This window comes from Talpa europaea (assembly GCF_964194135.1).
Source record: "Talpa europaea genome assembly, chromosome: X".
In the NCBI taxonomy this organism is placed as follows: Eukaryota; Metazoa; Chordata; class Mammalia; order Eulipotyphla; family Talpidae; genus Talpa; species Talpa europaea.
In genome coordinates, this window is record NC_140081.1 from 83,843,454 (window position 1) to 83,861,287 (window position 17,834).

General features: G+C 42.4%; 1 protein-coding gene across 1 annotated transcript in view; it reads right to left on the reverse strand.

Moving 5' to 3' along the window:
• Nucleotides 1-17,834, reverse strand: part of GPC3 (glypican 3) — a gene marked incomplete at both ends in the record, with an annotated part of 376,515 nt that overhangs the window by 18,216 nt on the left and 340,465 nt on the right. The gene's annotated exons all lie outside the window — the stretch shown is intronic.

A 17,834-nucleotide genomic window follows, 5' to 3' on the forward strand; every position in this document is an offset into this window, starting at 1 on the left:
ATGGTGGCTTTGCCAGTGCTGATTATGAAATGAACACAATTAAAAGCTAGATGAAGATAATCAAAGAGGTCAGAAGCCATGCGATAAGGGAGTGACAAATCCTGTGTCTCACATTCTCATTCCTGCTTAAAGAAAAAAAAGTAAATTTACTTCAATATCTTACTGAGGAAATGAGACAAACGCTTCTTCCTGAAGAGAGTCTGTGACTGAAAGGTGGTACCGGGCTAGGCACAACCACTAGCCACTTCCTTCACTGCCTTCCCCCAATCACCTATTTAAAATATCGACACACCTTGAGTGAGAAGCACATCTGTACTGCAGTTATGGGAAGATTTCGTCCAGTGGATTGGTAGAGACCATCAGTTGGAATTACTTAAATTAGCAAGGCTAATGCAATGTCACTATTCAAAACAGTGCCAATTTGGAATTTCTTAATGGCCTCAGGAGAGAGAGTCTTTATACATCCTACAATCTCTCTTCATTCTTACCTAAATTCCTTCTCATAGATGTTATGAATGGCCTGTTTTGTAGCCAACACAAACTTTGTCCAGTAAAATAATGTAAGGAACTCAGAATGAAAAGAGATTAGCTGTTCCTGGCTCCTGTTATTTTAAAGCAGAAATAACTTTGGCTTCTACTGATTCATAGACAAAGCTTGAAATGCAAAGCATGCTCAACTCTAGATTCAGCATGAAAAGGACCTTAAAATATGCCCAAGTGCAAGTAATGGACTTATTAAAGGGAAGAAAAGAGGCACTTTCACACACTCCCCAGCTCTTTAGTTCTGTCATATCAGTAATCTTGCTTAAGAATTTCATTCTATTTACATTTCTTCTCCCTTTAAATATCCTCAGGACTCATATGGCATCAAATATTGAAGCTTGTAAGACATTAATTTCTTTATGTTAATTATGGGGAAAGGCATGTAAAGTGTACAAGTGATAAAACTTGGAGTGCTTGCAACAATTTCAATAGGAATTAAGCAGCAGTTCAGTAGTTTTAATTGAACACCTGATAATTTATCATCACAGATATTTTGGGAAGCAAACTTTAAGTATCTTCTTTGGACTATTCTTGACATTGTTCCAGAATAAGTGCATTTTCCATTTGGAGATTTAGTTTATATTTGATGGCAAAAGCATGAACTGCAGCATTTGGGTGATTATGCAAACATTTATAAAGTCATAATAACATGGAAGGTTTTCAAGCCACAATACAGAAAGCACATAGCTGCATAGCACACACATGAACACACACACAGGCCTTCTGTTTTACCTTGAAGAGAACTCAAAAGAATGAAAATGTGCCTGAAAATCTTTTGGGCATCTTGGAATATTTGTGTGACATTAAAAAGGCAAAGGAGTCACGAGCACCTTTCCAAGTGGCAAAGCAAGGAGGCGGCCCGGTTCAGTTCCCCTCACAAGTATTAGGTTCTAGTCTAGCCCATTCATTTTGCCCAAGATTAAGAATAAATTACTTAACTTCTGAGCCTCGGTCTCCATCTGCGCTGTAGGAAAGGTAGGAAAGGAGAACTTAGCTGCAACTTGCCATGAGCAGGTCTATTCTGATTTCACACTAGTTTGCTTTCATATTAGTTAGACTTGGGGGGTCTCTATCACCAAGCCAATGGGAACGAGCATCTTTAGAGGCAGTGGGAGTGATGATCACAGGTTCCTAACCTTCTTCCCAGCTCCAGCACCTACTAGCCCTGTGACACAGTTCTTTTAAATTTGAGCTTTTGATTGCTAATCTGAAAAATGGAGACAACACAATTAACATTGTAGAGGGAATTAGGTGAAATATTTATGTCCGGCTTCATGGACAAAAGAGAGAGAAATGATCATTTGCAGGGAGAAGGAAAAAGGACAACTGAAATATATTTCTGTCCTTGCAGAGAGGTAGGGGAGAATTATGCAAAGCTGAGTTTGGGTGTATTTAAACTTTTGTTTAGGAATCAATAAATGAAGCTGGGCTATGAGGTTCCAAAACGCTCAAGGGATAAAAAAAAGGTAATCTGGCAACCTAATGCTATGGATACAAGACAAAAGAGGTGTTTTATTGACTTCAGCTTTTTTTTTTAAAATAAGTTTATTTCAACTGATTTGTTTAGATGGTTAGATCGAGTTGGAACATACAGTTAGTTGTACTTGGTATTAAAAACTGAAATACTCAGATTTACAAATTTTGCTCAAAGGAAAAAAAAAAGATATAAGTAATAGTGAAATCTAAAGATTGCAGTTTACTTACATAAAGTTCCAGCAACTGTTTCAAAATGCCAGCTCTGAGATTTCCAGATATAAATCAAGTTGTAGTTCCTTATAGCTTTATCACTGATGAAGAACAACAAGCTAGTACATTGGGCACTTTTGAAATAACAGTTTAAGTACTTGCTTTCCCTTGAGAGACAATTCAGTCTGCTTGCTCTATCTTTCCTGATAAGGTTCCCCTAAATTTTATTCCTCCATAGCCAGGACTCTGGATGCAGGCATCAGTAACTATTTTATTTAGCCAGACCCAACCCTACTTCCTACTTTCACTATGCATGCCCAGACCATTTATAAAGATGGAAGTACTTAACAAACTGAGAATACACACACACACACAAACCTCTCAGACTCTGAGAAAAATATAGTTAGCAGAGGGAAGGGGACGGAGAGTAGAGGGGGTCAATTTAACAATGCTGAAGAGTGCTAGTACTTTGGTGGTGGGTGCTGGGTGGTGTAGGCCCACATCAAGATGTGAAGCTGTACTCAGAAAACTTATATGGTATTGTTAACCAATGGTAAATTAGTAAAATTGCATCTAAAAATACGGGTGGAGTGTTCCCCTCTGCCATTTTTTTTAAAGATTTATTTATCTATTTATATAACACTGGTACAGTCAGAAGCAAGGGAGGGTGAGAGAGAGAATTCACCAGAGTCAGAGCGGGGAACAGAACAGGCAGACCAACGAAGAAATACACTGCTGAGGGGAGCAGCAGGTGGCAGGAGAGGTCTGTGCGCCATGTGGGACACTCGCTGGTGGCCGGGGATCAAACTGGCGCTGCAGAGGCTGCAGGCAGCTTCTCAGCCCAGCGCTCAATCGCTGCGCCACCAGACAAGGCCCTCCCCCTCTGCCATTTTTCTCACAGTGTTCTAGCCAATCATTTCACCAGTCCTCATTTCCCACTCCCAGATGTTTCCAGAAGTACTTTGGAAAACTGTGCAGGAGAGACTAGGCCAACTCCAATTTCCGAATTCATAACCTCATAGAAGAGCTTAAAGTCACCCCAGTGTCAAGGCTGGGATTGAGGCCTACCCTAGAGTGACCTGCTACTGTTAGTTTGAGTCCATTTATCTTGACTCTGCCACCAGTCCATCAGCTTCTTAGGAGAGATGGACCCACAAAAGTGATAGGGGTTTGTACCCACCACCAGGAAGGCATGTGAGAGCCCCATTATTATCATTCTTCCACTTGGGAAAAAACTGAGACAAGTATGTCTTTGTTCCCCCTCTTACTCTCATTTACCTTGTAGCTCTTCTTTATCTTCTGACAAGACCTGTTGACTTCATGCTGTCTTGATGCTCTTCAGGGCAACCTTCCTGGGTTGGCACTGGTGACTTAGTTACCAGTTCTCTCAACATGTCCCTCTCCTTCACCAAAATGTAAGTCTCAAACCCTATTTCTGGGTTTTCGTTGAGCTAGGTAGTGAACAGCCAGGAGTAAATGAGAGAATCGTATCCCTTTCCCATGGTTCCTACTGCATACGCTCTAGGAGTACAAAATGGACCTGCGAGGGAAGTCATGTGGTGTAGTGTAGACGTCGGGGGTTTAGGGGCAGACAGTGTAGCTGTGATACTGGCTCCGCAACTTGCCAGCTCTGCTCTGGGGCAAATTACATAACTTTTCCGAACCATCATTTTCTCACCTTGAAAGCATTTAACCTGGTGTCTGGCCTACAGTGTGCCCCCAATCCCTGTAAGCATTCTATGAAAAGGAAAACAGGGATAGAGGATTCCTGACTTCTCTGGCCCCTCAAATATAAAAGGACTTTCAAAATCTTTTTTTTTTAACTGTTTTATTTGTTTTGTTAAAGATTTATTTATTTATACAAGATCTGGGGTACAGGTCAGAGGCACAGGAGGGTGGGAGGATTCACCAGAGACAGAGCGGGTAGCAGAACAGGCAGACAGACCAAAGACACTGCTGAGGGGAGCAGTGGGTGAGACAGGAGAGGTCTGCCGCGCCATGTGGGTATCTCCCTGGCTGGCTGAGAATAGAACCAATGTTGCAGAGGCTGCAGACAGCTTCACAGCGCTGCCTTCAACCCACTGCACCACCAGGGAGGCCTGACTTTCAAAATCTTATGTCCCTCAAATGTGTGTGCCAATGGACCAAAGTTACAGGGAACTTTAATTCTTATATAGATTTTAGTTTCTCTAAGCAACAACTGACAAATTCTTTTTTTTTTTAAAGATTTATTTATTTATACAAGCACTGGGTGCAGTCAGAAGTGCGGGAGGGTGAGAGAATTCACCAGAGCCAGAGCGGGGAGCAGAGCAGGCAGAAGGACGAAGTATACTGATGAGGGGAGCAGTGGGCGGCAGGGGAGGTCTGCGCGCACGCCATGTGGGACCCTCCTCCAGTGGCCGGGGAGCAGCTGGGGATAGAACCAGTGCTGCAGAGACCGCGGGCAGCTTCCACAACCCAGCACTCAACCGCTGCGCCACCGGGGAGGCCCACAACTGACAAATTCTTTTTTTTTTTTTTTTGGTCAAGGATTCTTTTGGCAGAACCAATACAAGTCTGCTAGCAACACAAAGCACAAGAAAAGTGGAAGATGAACAATCAACATAAGCACTCTGAGAATATCAGGCAGATGCTCTTCTTTTAACTGGTTCAAAGTTGCTAAGTCTTCATACTAGTGCCTCCTTTTTAAACAAATATGTTGCTGCAGATGGTTTACATCCTTTCCATTGAACTGTGGGATTTCACATGTATGGGAGGTGCTAGGCAAAGATGCAGAAACTGTCACATCTTCCATACCTCAGTATTGAAGGTTTTCTCAGCACCCACTGCTCTCTGCTCCTCCTCTGACCCCTAGAGCAGCCCCCCCCCCCAAGGAATGAATCCAAGCACATGCTGGGGGCAATTGTCACATCTCTACTCAAAAGTCACCAGGGCCTCACTACTGTTCACAGAATTATTTCCTAACTCTTTGGTTTTTGTGTCCTCCGTGCCCTGACAGCCAGCAGTGTGATATGTAGCCTCTTTATCCTCATCATACCTGACACTGCTAGGCATCAAGTAAGTGTGCTGTAATCATTTGTGAACTGAGCTGAAATAACTGGCTGAATTGACCTCTGTCTTTCTGTCTCTCTCTGTCTCTCTCTCTCAGCATCTTCTCTTCATTCTTTCATTCCCAAGTTAATGGAGGTGAGGGAAAGTTCCAGTATCATCAACAAGGCTCTGTGCTTATGTCACCTGTATGCAATTAATAAGGGAGCATGATGGGAAACTTTGTAGGTCACCACACCAGTGGTTAAATGGCCCACCCAAGGGACTTCAGTAATTGCAGAGTTCTAAACAGATTTATGCTTTTTGGTAGAATCATGAAATAATTTGAAGTAAGAGGGAAAAGAATTTCTGGGACGCCACATAGCAGAACAGGGATGGATTGAGAAAGAGACAGACCCAAATAGAAACCCAGGCTCCACCCCTTCCTTGTAGTAAGACTTTGGACAAGTCATTTCACTTCCTTTAGTCCCAGCTTTGTGATCTTTAAAGAGCATAATTACCTCCCCCACAAGGCTGCTGGGAGTATTAAATGAGGGCATTTATGTAAAGTTCCTCCCATAAGGCTTGGTATTTAAAGGGATTGCAAGAAATATTTGTTAAACAAAATTGGAGGAGTGACTTTAATTGTTCCCAATGAAACAGGAATGGCTATGGAGCTTCATTTTAAGCATAATTAAGTTTTACATGTAGAGCCTGGTAGAACTTGCCAGGCTCCATTATGATACCTGCCAATGTGCACTGCTGGCCTGGCGGATTCTTCTGAAGTCTGCCATCTGCGTGGGTGATGCTGTGTCTTCTACTAAGATAGGAGGACCATTTGTCTAGAGTGCAGCTGCTGGGCAGGGAGGGATGGACCCTGATGTGCAGCACAGCAAGGAGACTCCCACACTCCAGCAGGGTGATCCTCCTCTGGATGTGACATGGGGCACTAAGGCTTTTGTTTTTTAAGATTTATTTATTTTATACAAGAACTGGGGTACAGGCCAGAGGTGTGGGGGGTGAGAGAATTCACCAGAGACAGAGCATAGAGCAGAACAGGCAGACGGACCGAAAACACTGCTGAAGGGAGCAGCGGGCAAGACAGGAGAGGTCTGTTGGGCCATGTGGGTATCTCCCTGGCTGGCCGAAAATTGAACCTGAGGACTGCAGAGGTTGCGGACAGCTTCACAGTGCTGCACTCAACCCTTGTGCCAATGGGGAGGCCCTAGGGCTTGTTTTATCTTATCAAATTTTTTTTTGTTTGTTTTTGTGGAACCCTTGCTGGTGGCCGGGGAAAGAACCTGGGAACGAACTGGTGCTACAGAGGCTGCGGGCAGCCTTGCAGCCCTGTGCTCAACTGCTGCACCACCAGGGGAGGCCCTATCATAGCAATTTTTAATAGAAAAATTAAACTCTACCTACATGGTGGTGATATGGAAGTCAAAAAAGTCTACTACGGCTTTCTTGCTCTTCCAAAATTTTTAGCTGTACTAAAGTCTGGGAAACCTATTGTATAATTGAAGGTGTTCAACGCAAAGAAAATATTCATCAATTGGTTTATGCTGGGGAAGGATGAGCAGACTCCTGGTGAGAACATGGTTTCAGGTCTCGTCCTCATCATCTTTGCTTCACCTGCTCCCCTCTCACCACCCGATACAGAGTCCAAGAAGGCTAACACTGTTAGCCTGTGATCTAGTGCAATCTGACTTTTACCCAGGGAGGAATTTTGTTCAAAGTGATGAATGACTAACAAATGATAAACAAAAGGCTTAAAGTCTGTCCAGATGACCAGAGCTCCCAAGTGGAGACAGGGAAGATAATTAAAATTCTCTTCCTAAAGGGAATAAAGGGCATTGTCCCTTTTCCTTCTATCTCCTTCCCAAGTCCAGTGACTCTCAAGCAGCAACTATCTCAAGAGTCAGAAGGGCAGAGAAAGGCTGATGAGAATTCCCCCAACACTTCCCCAGTACTGATGTTGGTGGCAAGAGGGCTTTCTTGCCAGGTAAGTACTTTCTATTTGTTTAAATGTGCTGTATACTGGCTATCAGGCCATGGGCTGAATGCTGAGTTTCCCAGGCAAACCCTGTCTCGCCACATCCTAGGAGGAAGATGAGGATGCGACCATAGCCCGCATCTCCAGTGTGTCTCACCTGCTAGAACCTTATGTGGCCTCAAGGAAAGAGAAAATTGACTCAGACTAAAGGCCCTGAACATTTCAAAAATTGTTGCCAAGTGTACGGGTGTAGTCAAACCACACCCACTTTGCAGCATCCTTCACTTCCGAGAGCACAGGAAGGAGCTGCTTGTTTGCCTGTGAAGGACCAAACTCACACTCTCCTTGGGAGTTAAAACAATGGTCCAAAGCATGGTCCTTCAGTTGGTTGCTTTTCTTCCACATGTTTAAATTGATGTTTAAATGGATCCTTGCCCTAATCTCCCGAAAATGTGGTCAAAAGCTACCGACCTGTGTCTCTGGCACTGAGGATTTCTCCCCTCCTCCCAGCAGTACTTTTCTTCAGGAAATACAGAAATGCAATTTAATTGAAAGTCAACTTGGAATTCAACAGACTCCATGTATCTGCCAAAAAGGAATTGCAGAGAGGCCCAAATCCAACAAATAAAAACTAGGGCCCATTTACAACACATGTTTTCCTCTTGATTTTACTAGAGGAGCACTTTAGGAGAAACCAAAGAATTTCTCATTTATTTACACATAAAACATTTCTTGATCTTTTGAAACTTTATGACACCTTTCAAAGAGACTTTGGGAGAAAAGGAAGTCATGTTGGCTCACGATGAAAAAAGGAAAAAACTACCAGGACAGTTGAAATTGTTTTAAAACCTACCTAACAATGCAAAATTTTGAATGGATTCAGTCCTTAGCAAAGGATGAGCTCCAGGCTCCACATAGACCAAACCCTTGGAGAATAACCATAGACTGCAATGAAGCAACAGGCATCTGATTTGCATTGCTCGACTGGATTCCCAATTTAGGAAGAGAGTTGATAAAGCATCTACTGTGTGGGTTCTTAGCATACATGCCCTCATTTAATCCTTACAAGAATCCTGAGATAGGTATTAATATCTCCATTCAAAAGTTTTGGGGCCTGAGATTCAGAGAAGATTTTTGTCCAAAGCTACACAACGTACAAGTGACTATACTCTTATCTACAGTAAGACCTCACTTGTTGATAGGTTCTTGGAAACTGTGACTTTAAGCACAACCAGGTCTTCTAATAACATTGCTTAGTTCAATGTCCACTGGGATTGTTTTTTTCTCATCAGTGTTACAACAAATTGACGTTATTCAAGCACCCTCTGTACTGTGTTATACTGTCTCAACCACATGCAGAGAAACAGGAAGTTTAGAGAAAGGAGTGATTGCTTTTGGATTGATCTGGATTTTAGATAAGGGAAACTCTTTATGGAGAAAGAAGTATTGAACTGGGGCTGGAAAGCATCAGTAGGATTTAGATAAACGGAGACAAAGGGAAAAGAGTAAGTGGAAGGAGAGATGTAAGTATTCCAGATTGAAAAAGAATACCATTCAGAGAGGCACAGAGATATGGAAAATGCTGGGAAACAGATGGGCTGGACTATGTGAGAAAAAGCAAGGGATTAGACTGAAAGGGCTGAGTAGGATGAAATTGCTGAGGGTCACAAAAAATGATTTACAAATGAAGAAATGAATGAACAAGACTAAAGCAGTTGTGCAATGAAGATGAGCTTTTAACCTTGAAGCCAGGATTCTTTAGAAGCTGCTAAGCCTCTGTTCTTTCTCCATTTCCAGATAAGCATTGGGAAGATTTAAAGACCAACTATGGAATAGTTGTGGTTGTGTATGTGTGTGTGTGTGTGTGTATGAGAGAGAGAGAGAGAGAGAGAGAGAGAGAGAGAGAGAGAGAGAGAGAGAGAGAGAGAGAGAGAGAGAGAGAGAGAGGCTGATTTAGAACCACGATCTTAGTTTCTGGAAATGGGATAAAAGCTGCCTTTCCTCATAGGAGAATCTACTGCCCTGAACCTTGTTTGTCATCATCACTGTTGATGGGAGCTTTTATTGAAGCAAACATACAACTTTAATGACAAGAACCTTGAAGTATCATTCCATAAATTCTTCTCCAACCAGGAAGGTTGTATACTTTTCTGAGCAAAAATAACATTTGGGAAATAAATGTATTTCAGATCACTCCATGCTGAATATATATTGGTATTTATTTTACGGTTAAATGTGAGACACATGTGGCCATAATCACCTATCCATATATTGTCGCTACGGATAGAGACAGTAAGCTCTTAAGAGCAATCTCCATATTGCATAATGAGTATTAGCAGCTGGAAGTTATTTCTACATTACATAAATTTTGGTTACGCTAAAACATCAGCTTTAACACATTTGTATCAAAAAAGAACATTTGAAAACAGAGGTCTTCACAGATCTAACATAAAATGGGCACATCTGTGGATGACTCATTCTAAGTTGAACAAAAGAATTCTCTTAAAGGCATCTATTCTCCAAGTTCCCAGTAGAATGAGACCCCACTGAACTTGCTCTTCAAATTTTTCTCAGCTTGAGATTGACTGCCTTCACTAGCTTGATTTACTAGAAAAGATTTAGATATACAATCTAGGTCCAAGAGCCTGGTCTTTGGCCCCATAATCAAATGCCTTAAGTGAGCCATCATTCCGTGTTGGTCCTTGGCCATCTTTATATTGCTGTAGTCAGTGTACCCGATTTTATTACTTAGTGATAGGATATTCTGCAGTTAGATTTTAAGTGTTCATATAAGAGCTCAAAATATCTCATGAGAAATGGTTCCCCTGTGTTTGAAATTTAAACTTACCTATGCTGAAAGTCTGTGATTTTATTATTGCACAGCTTTGTAAAGTTATACATAAGTGTATGGATAAGTATCATGAGAATTTGAAATCATGAAAAGAGAGTGAATTTTTCTTTGTGTCCTGAAACCCGTATCTTGGTTGATCATAATATTTTTATTTCCTTTATGTTTATTTGCATTACCCCATAAATCTACAAGCAAGAATAGTTTCACTGACAAAAGGCAATATTGAACACCATTTAAAATAGAAAATTCCTTCCAGAAGTTATTTTTTAAGTATAGCCAGCATTTTTAAATCGCATCAATGATACAAATAGTCAGATCAATTATCTCCTTTGACTTCATTCAGCCACTCATGCTCAGTCATTGTACTCTATTGCTTCAGGTTGGCTACTTTTTCTTTTTTTATTTTTTTTTCTTTAAAGATTTATTTATTTATGCAAACAAGAACTGGGGTACAGACCAGAGGTGCAGGGGGTGAGAGGATTCACCAGAAACAGAGTAGGGAACAGAATAGGCGAATTGACTGAAATACACTGCTGAGGGGAGCAGCGGGTGAGACAGGAGAGGTCTGCTGCACCATGTGGGTCACTTCCCTGGCCAGGGATTGAACTCATGCTGCAGTGGCTGCGGATAGCTTCATAGTGCTGCACCTTAACCTCTTGCGCCACCAGGAAGGCACAGGTTAGCTACTTTTTAAAGATGTCCTAATAGCCATTTTCTGTAGCTGATCTGACTTGGTCACCAAAAAGGCTAAGAACACTAGTAAAATGGAAGTTTCTAACTCAGTGGCTTCCTCTGGCTTCAGTGACAGGCCAACAAACCACTATGTTCTGATATTCAAAATCCCCTCTCTTCTGGGCCTCCCTGGTGGTGCAGGAGGTTGAAGTCTCAGTGCTATCAAAGCTATCACCAGACACTGTGGCCTGAGTTTAATCCCCGGCCAGGGAGGTGACCCACATGGCACAGCAGACCTCTCCTGTCTCACCCGCTGCTCCCCTCAGCAGTGTATTTCAGTAGATCTGCCTGTTCTGCTCCCCACTCTGTCTCTGGTGAATCCTCTCACTCCCCATACCTCTGGCTTATACCCCAGTTCTTGTATGCATAAACAAACAAACAAACAAACAAACAAACAAACAAACAAAATCCCCTCTCTTCTGTGCTGGCTTACAAGAATGGTATGGGCCTACGGAGGGTGGCAGGATATGGAAATCACACAGTACAAACATAAATGAACATGAATCAAAGAAGAAATCACAAAGGAAATAAGAAAATATTTTGAGAGACTGAGGTGATGGTGCATGGGGGCACTGGTGAAGGAAATTCTATGGGGACTACACCTGAGGGGGTGGGGGGAAGCAAATATTATTTAAAAATGGACAATGATGTAAAAAAATGAAAAAAAAAATTAAAAAAAGAACAGCTACAAATACATTGACACTCATGGTACTTGCTAAACATGGGTAATAAAGTCTATATTCTCTGAAAAAAAATTTAAGAGAAATAAAAATGAAGAAAAAGCATATGAAAACTTAAGGGATGCGGGAAAAGCAGTACTGAGTTAAGAAACAACACTTCACAATACCTCCACAAGCTATAAGAAGAGGAACAACTGTCAATTTATTCTATGAGGCCATCATTATTATGACACCAAAGCTAGGCAAAGACATCATGAGGGGGGGAAAAAACTCTCTTCACACCAAAAATCCTTATAAATTTAAGTACAAAAATTATCAACAAAATATAAGCAAAGCAACGTGCAAAAGGGGATATATACCATGAGCCCGCAGGGTTTATCCTAGGAATACAAGACTGATCTAACCTACAAAATGCAAATAATGTAATACATATTAGTAAAATAAATGAAAAAAATCCATATTATTTATTATATCAGTAGATGCTGAAAAAGCATTTCATACAATTCATCATCCTTTGATGATGATGAAAACACTTAACAATCTAGGAAGAGAAACAACCTTTCTCAAACTCGTAGAGGGGATCTGAAAAAACAAACAAACAAATCCAAAACCAAAACCAAAAATAAAAACCCACTGCTCATGGGCCTCCCTGGTGGCACAAGGGGTTAAGCACCGCCCTATGAAGCAATCCGCAGCCTCTGCAGCATGAGTTCAATCCCTGGCCGGCCAAGGAGCAACCCACATGGCACAGCAGACCTCTCCTGTCTCGCCCGCTGCTCCCCTCAGCAGTGTATTTCAGTCAGTCTGCCTGTTCTGTTCCCCGCTCTGTCTCTGGTGAATCCTCTCACCGGCCCCCCGCCCCGCCCCTCATCTCTGGCCTGTACCCAGCTCTTATATGCATAAATAAATAAATCTTTTAACAAAAAAATCCACTGCTCACTACATACTTAAGTGTGAATACATGAAAGCTTTCCCCATAGGTTAAGGAAGAAGGATATCAGTCCTTCTATTCAGCATGAATGAATCTTGAAAATGTGAAACTGAGTGAAAGAATTCAGTGACAAAAGACCATATACAGTATGATTCCATTTATATGAAATGTCAATAATAGGCAAAGCCATAAAGACAAAAATAGATTAGTGCTGACCCAGAGCAGGATAAGGAGAGATGGCTAAGGGATATGGAGTTTCTTTTGGGGGTGCTAAAATTGATTGTGGTGATAGTTTCACAACTCTGTGGAAAGCCACTGAATTCTACACTTGAAATAGTTGAATTGTATAGTTATGAGAATTATATCTTAATAAAACCATTACTACAAAAGGAAACAACCAGTTTATGAACCCTGTTTAAACTGAGATTCCATAGAGACCCCCATATAAGTGTAACATTCTTTTAAAAAAATAATTAATTTATATATATTTTACATCATTGTTCATTTTTAAACAATGTTTGCTTTTTTTTTTCCTTCAGGTGTAGTCCCCATAGAATTTATAAAGGGAGAATATCAGTTCTCAATGGCTGCATCATATGAAACAAGAACCACTGGCTCAATTTGAAGTTTCTCCACAGCTGCCAGCCACGTACTACTTCTCTATGACCGTATTTACACTTTTCAGCTCGGGTTGTAGAATAGTGAAACCAATCATTTCCCTATGGAATATCTCCAATCTTTGTCTTGTCAGCAAAGGGACTGAATCTTGTGAGTATGTCTGGGTCCAAGGAAAAGAAGTACTAGACAAGATCTATTCATACTCTTACAAAAGTCCAAGAAGCCCAAATGGATTGAGTCACATCATCCCACACACTCCATCTGTGCTCTCCTCGCTACCTTCCTTGTTGGGAGAACCAAGAGGATGAGGCTCAGAGGCTGGTCAGTGGGGCACAGCCTGGTGAGAAGGGCCAGTCTCGGGCCCTTGGTGCTATATGTTAGAGGTTACCCCTCCACTAATCTCAACACTGGCTAACTTTTAAGCGCTGTGACTGAAGTCTCACTTGACACAGACATGAGGACTGTGAAGCAGAAAGGAAGGCAGCAGAGCAGAGCATTTGTAGTTCCATTGGCTTTTGGAGCCAAAAAGGCCTGTGTTTGAATCTCAACTCAGTCATTTATTTGTTGTGTGACATTAAGCCGATTACTTAATCTCTCTGAGCTTCATTTTCCTCATCTATAAAGTGGCGGTTCTAATATTACTAGGGTTCTAAAGGGTGTATAGAGATTAAATGTGGTAATACTCACTTAGACCAATGACAGCAGAGGGAGGACAAAGGATGGTGTTATAGTCATCATTATTATTATTACTAGAATGAGATTCACTCCCACTTTCATTATAAATCTCTATAATATGCAATTCTCTAACATACCAAGGACCTAAAAAACCCAGGCCAACTCATGAGTATACATTGTAAAATTTAGAGTTGCACTGAAGGGATAATGAATAATTCCAAATGTATTATTTTGGCTGGGGCACTGGGCCCAAGAACAGCATGTGAGGCCTTTTAGCCTGGTTGCCTGCTCAGTCTTCCAGAACCAAGATTATGCAGGTTTTCAAAGCTACCTTTAGCATAAGCTGCCCAAGCCAACTGCTACCCCAGCAAATAATAGCCTAGGATGCACTCAGGCCAGATGGTCACAGAGCACACGGATGCCCTGTGCATCGATAATTACAGCTCTCAAGTGGAGCACAGAGGAGTGAACTCAGCTCTCCCAAGCTTGCCTAGTGACTTATTTAAACACCATGTGCTCTTCGGTCCCTCCTTTTTGGGCTGAAGCTCAGGCACCCAGAGAAACTATAATTTATGGGAAAGATATGGGGAATGTATATAAAGGAGAAAATCCTTCCAGGAATCCAGAATAATCCAACTCACCTAGGCTAAGCACTGTGCTTTTGGCGCTGCCCTGTGCAGCCTAGCCTCAAAGTTAGGGAGGCTCTGAACTACTCCTGCTGAGGGTATTCTGATTCTCCATGGAGAATGCCAAAGTGGGGCCTCCCTGGTGGCTCAGGGGTTAGAGACAATGCTATCAAGCTATCGCCAGCCACTGCAGCTCAAGTTTGATCCCCAGTTGGCCAGGGAGCAACCCGCTCAGTAGACCTCTCCTGTCTCACCCGCTGCTCCCCTCAGCAGTGTATTTCAGTAGATCTGCCTGTTCTGCTCCCCACTTTCTCTGGGGAATCCTCTTATCCCACACACCTCTGATCTACACCCCAGCTCTTATGTGCATAAATAAATAAATCTTTTAAAAAAAGAAAAAAATGCCAAAGGCTATTTATTGACACACGTGGATTATAATCATCACCATAGATATTTATCCGCCATAGGAGCTGGGTCACCCAGCCTAGTGGTTATGGAAATGTGTTTTGATATCTAAAAGATCTGGACTCCAAATCTAACTCATAGTATCCACTGACCACAGGTGAGTCATTTAACTCTCTGAGCTTCAATTTTCTCCTCTACCAAAACTGTTCTTACAGGGTCCTAAGGCAGATTTAATCAAAGGATGACTTTGAAAGTTATTTGTAAAGCACAATTCTCTTAATTGGATGCTGTCATTGCTGTTTTTAGAATATAACTTTGGAGGGCCTCCCCTGGTGGCGCAGCAGTTGAGCACTGGGCTGCCAGGCTGCCCGCAGCCTCTGCAGCGCCGGTTCGATCCCCGGCTGCCGGCGAGGGTCCCACCAAAAAAATAAATAAATAAAAAAAATATAACTTTGGATTTAAACAAACCTAAATTGTGATCCTAACTTACCCAATTCTAGCCCCATGGAGATGGATACATGTTGTAAATTCTGAGTCAAAATGTTCTCATGGGTAAAAAATAGATAACAATCACTATTTCCCCCCTTCTTATATATTGAGATGGAATCCAAGGTTTATTTCCATGTAACAAGTGCTGAATTACTCTAAGCTACAATGCCGATATGTTCAACAAAACCAATTTCTGATTTAAGAAAATGCAGGGTGTGAAACATGTTCTATGGTCAAGCAACCCTTTCTTCAGTATCCACCATGTATAGTTTTCCATCTTTTGACCTCCTTCACCCATGTTGCTATGTGGAAAACGGTGGCGGGAAGGATTTTGGAAAGGAAACGTCACGGAACGCTGAGGCTACCAGGAATGGGTTTTGTGGAGAAGGTGGGCCTTGAAGTAGTAGGAGACTTTATTTAATTATTTTTTCCCTTCCTGGGTAGTGGGAGACTTTAGGACAGAACGGAGGGGGCACTGATGCAAAGGCTGAACAAAGCAAAGAGGAAGAGGCGGTAATGAGGACATCATGTCCAGGCAAAAGAGGCTCATTTGTAGCTCATCTGTAGCTCTGAAACATTCCAGAGGGCACTTCAGGATCATTAGCAAACCTGAATCTGGTCTGGCTGGAGGGCTAATAGGCAACAGCTTCGGAGAGTGGGGAAGGGGTGCCTACAGCCCCAGACAGCATAGCCCTAAGGCATCTGGACTCCAATGCAGAGCTTGATGCTCAGGCTGCAGGGTGTAGACATTTGCACCAAACTGGCTAAGGTCCCTGAGTCCTGCTGGTACCTGTCCCTGTGGCTCTGACCTGGTCCAGATGGCAACAGAGCCAGATGCGAAGCTAACATGATAATATCAACACAGGTATCACCACTGAAATGGCCGTTCATGAAAGCAGTTGGATTCCTGCTCGGAACACTCACACAGGGGATGAGAAAGTGCTCTGAAGAGCATGAAGTTGGGAAACAAAAGGGCAAATACGTACATTCACACACACACACACACACACACATATATGCAAACTCTAAGTTATCGAAACAAGAAAAGGTTAATCACTGGGAAAACCAGCACAATTTAATGTGCTGTATTTTCTAAAAATTCAATACCTTCCAACCTTGCCCTTTTAATTTTACAAATGCTAGATGTGTTTTATGTTGGAAGAGTCCTTTGGAAATCATTTAGGTCATTAGTTGGATAGTCTTGTTTTAGTTCCTAGTACTGCTAATGTTTGCCCCCGCAAGCAGAACAGATGTGGTGAAGGCAGGATGGATTTATGCACATGGCAATGGCCTTCTCCGGAGAACGATAAATCCTTTGGTTTCCAAAACATGAAAGATGAACTGATAAACCCTAGCCCAGGTGCTTGGTGACCTGCTTGCCTCTATCCATATTCATTCAAATGACTTAAGGGTGTGTTTTCAGCCTTCTCGCACTAATGTTCTCCCTCAGTGCCCAATATTTTACATGGCTCTGCGCAGTTTATCTGTAAAACAGAAATAATGATGGTACCCACCCCACGGGGTTATTGAGAGGATAAAATGAATCGCTTCATATAAAGTACTTTAAGCAGTGCCTGGCACATAGTAAGCTTTCAAAAAATGTGAGCTGCTATTATCATACCCAAACTATCATCACCTCCTCACGTACCCTCTCTTAATGCACTGGCATCTACCCAGTGCCCAAGGTGGAAACACTGACCTTTGTCCTTCACAACTCTTTCTTCCTCACCCTGCCACATCGACACAATCAGGTTCTGTTGATTTTCTTTTTAAATCTGCCGATTTCCAAACTGCATTCCTGACCACGCTATAATTCTCCCATAACTTGCACTGTCTCACGCTCTCATCCTCTTTATATATTCACATGTAAAACCTTACACCAGCAACGCAATCTTTTGGTGGTGTGCCCTGCATTGAGAAGGACAATGAGGTCACCTCTGGGCCTAGTGAAATGGGGTACTGTGGTTGATTATTAATGTCTGCTATGGAGCGGCATGGTGGCTGGGCGGGCTGATGACCCACATGTTGTGAATTTATACACCCTGCTACAAGGTCAAGGCCAAGCTCCTCAAGGCATAGAAGGTTCTCACACTCTGACCCGTAACGAAACTTGTAGCTTCCCCTCTTGCTCTCTCTGCTCTAGCCACACCTAACTGCCTGCTTTTGCGGACCCCCCTGTGCTTTTTCTCACCTTCACGTCTTGTGTTATACGCTCCTCCCAGTGCGCCATGTTCGCCTCTTTTCACCTGACTTAATACTGGCACGTTGTATGAGACTCGGCTCAGGTTCTGACCACCCCCATCTGGGCTGACTGCTTTTCCTCTGTGTTTCTAGAGTTCCCTGTGCATACTGCAATCAGTGCCTTAACCACATTACATTGTAATCATCTAGTCAGGTGTCTGTTCTCCCGCGCCCCATAACTCCCAACTAGACTAGGAGATTAAATGGGCAGGTAATCTGCTTATTGGTTTTCTTTTTTTTCTTTTAAAGGTTTATTTATTTATGCATACAAGATCTGGGATAAAGGCCAGAGGCGTGGGGGGGGGGGTTGTGTGTGTGAGAGAAGATTCACCAGAGA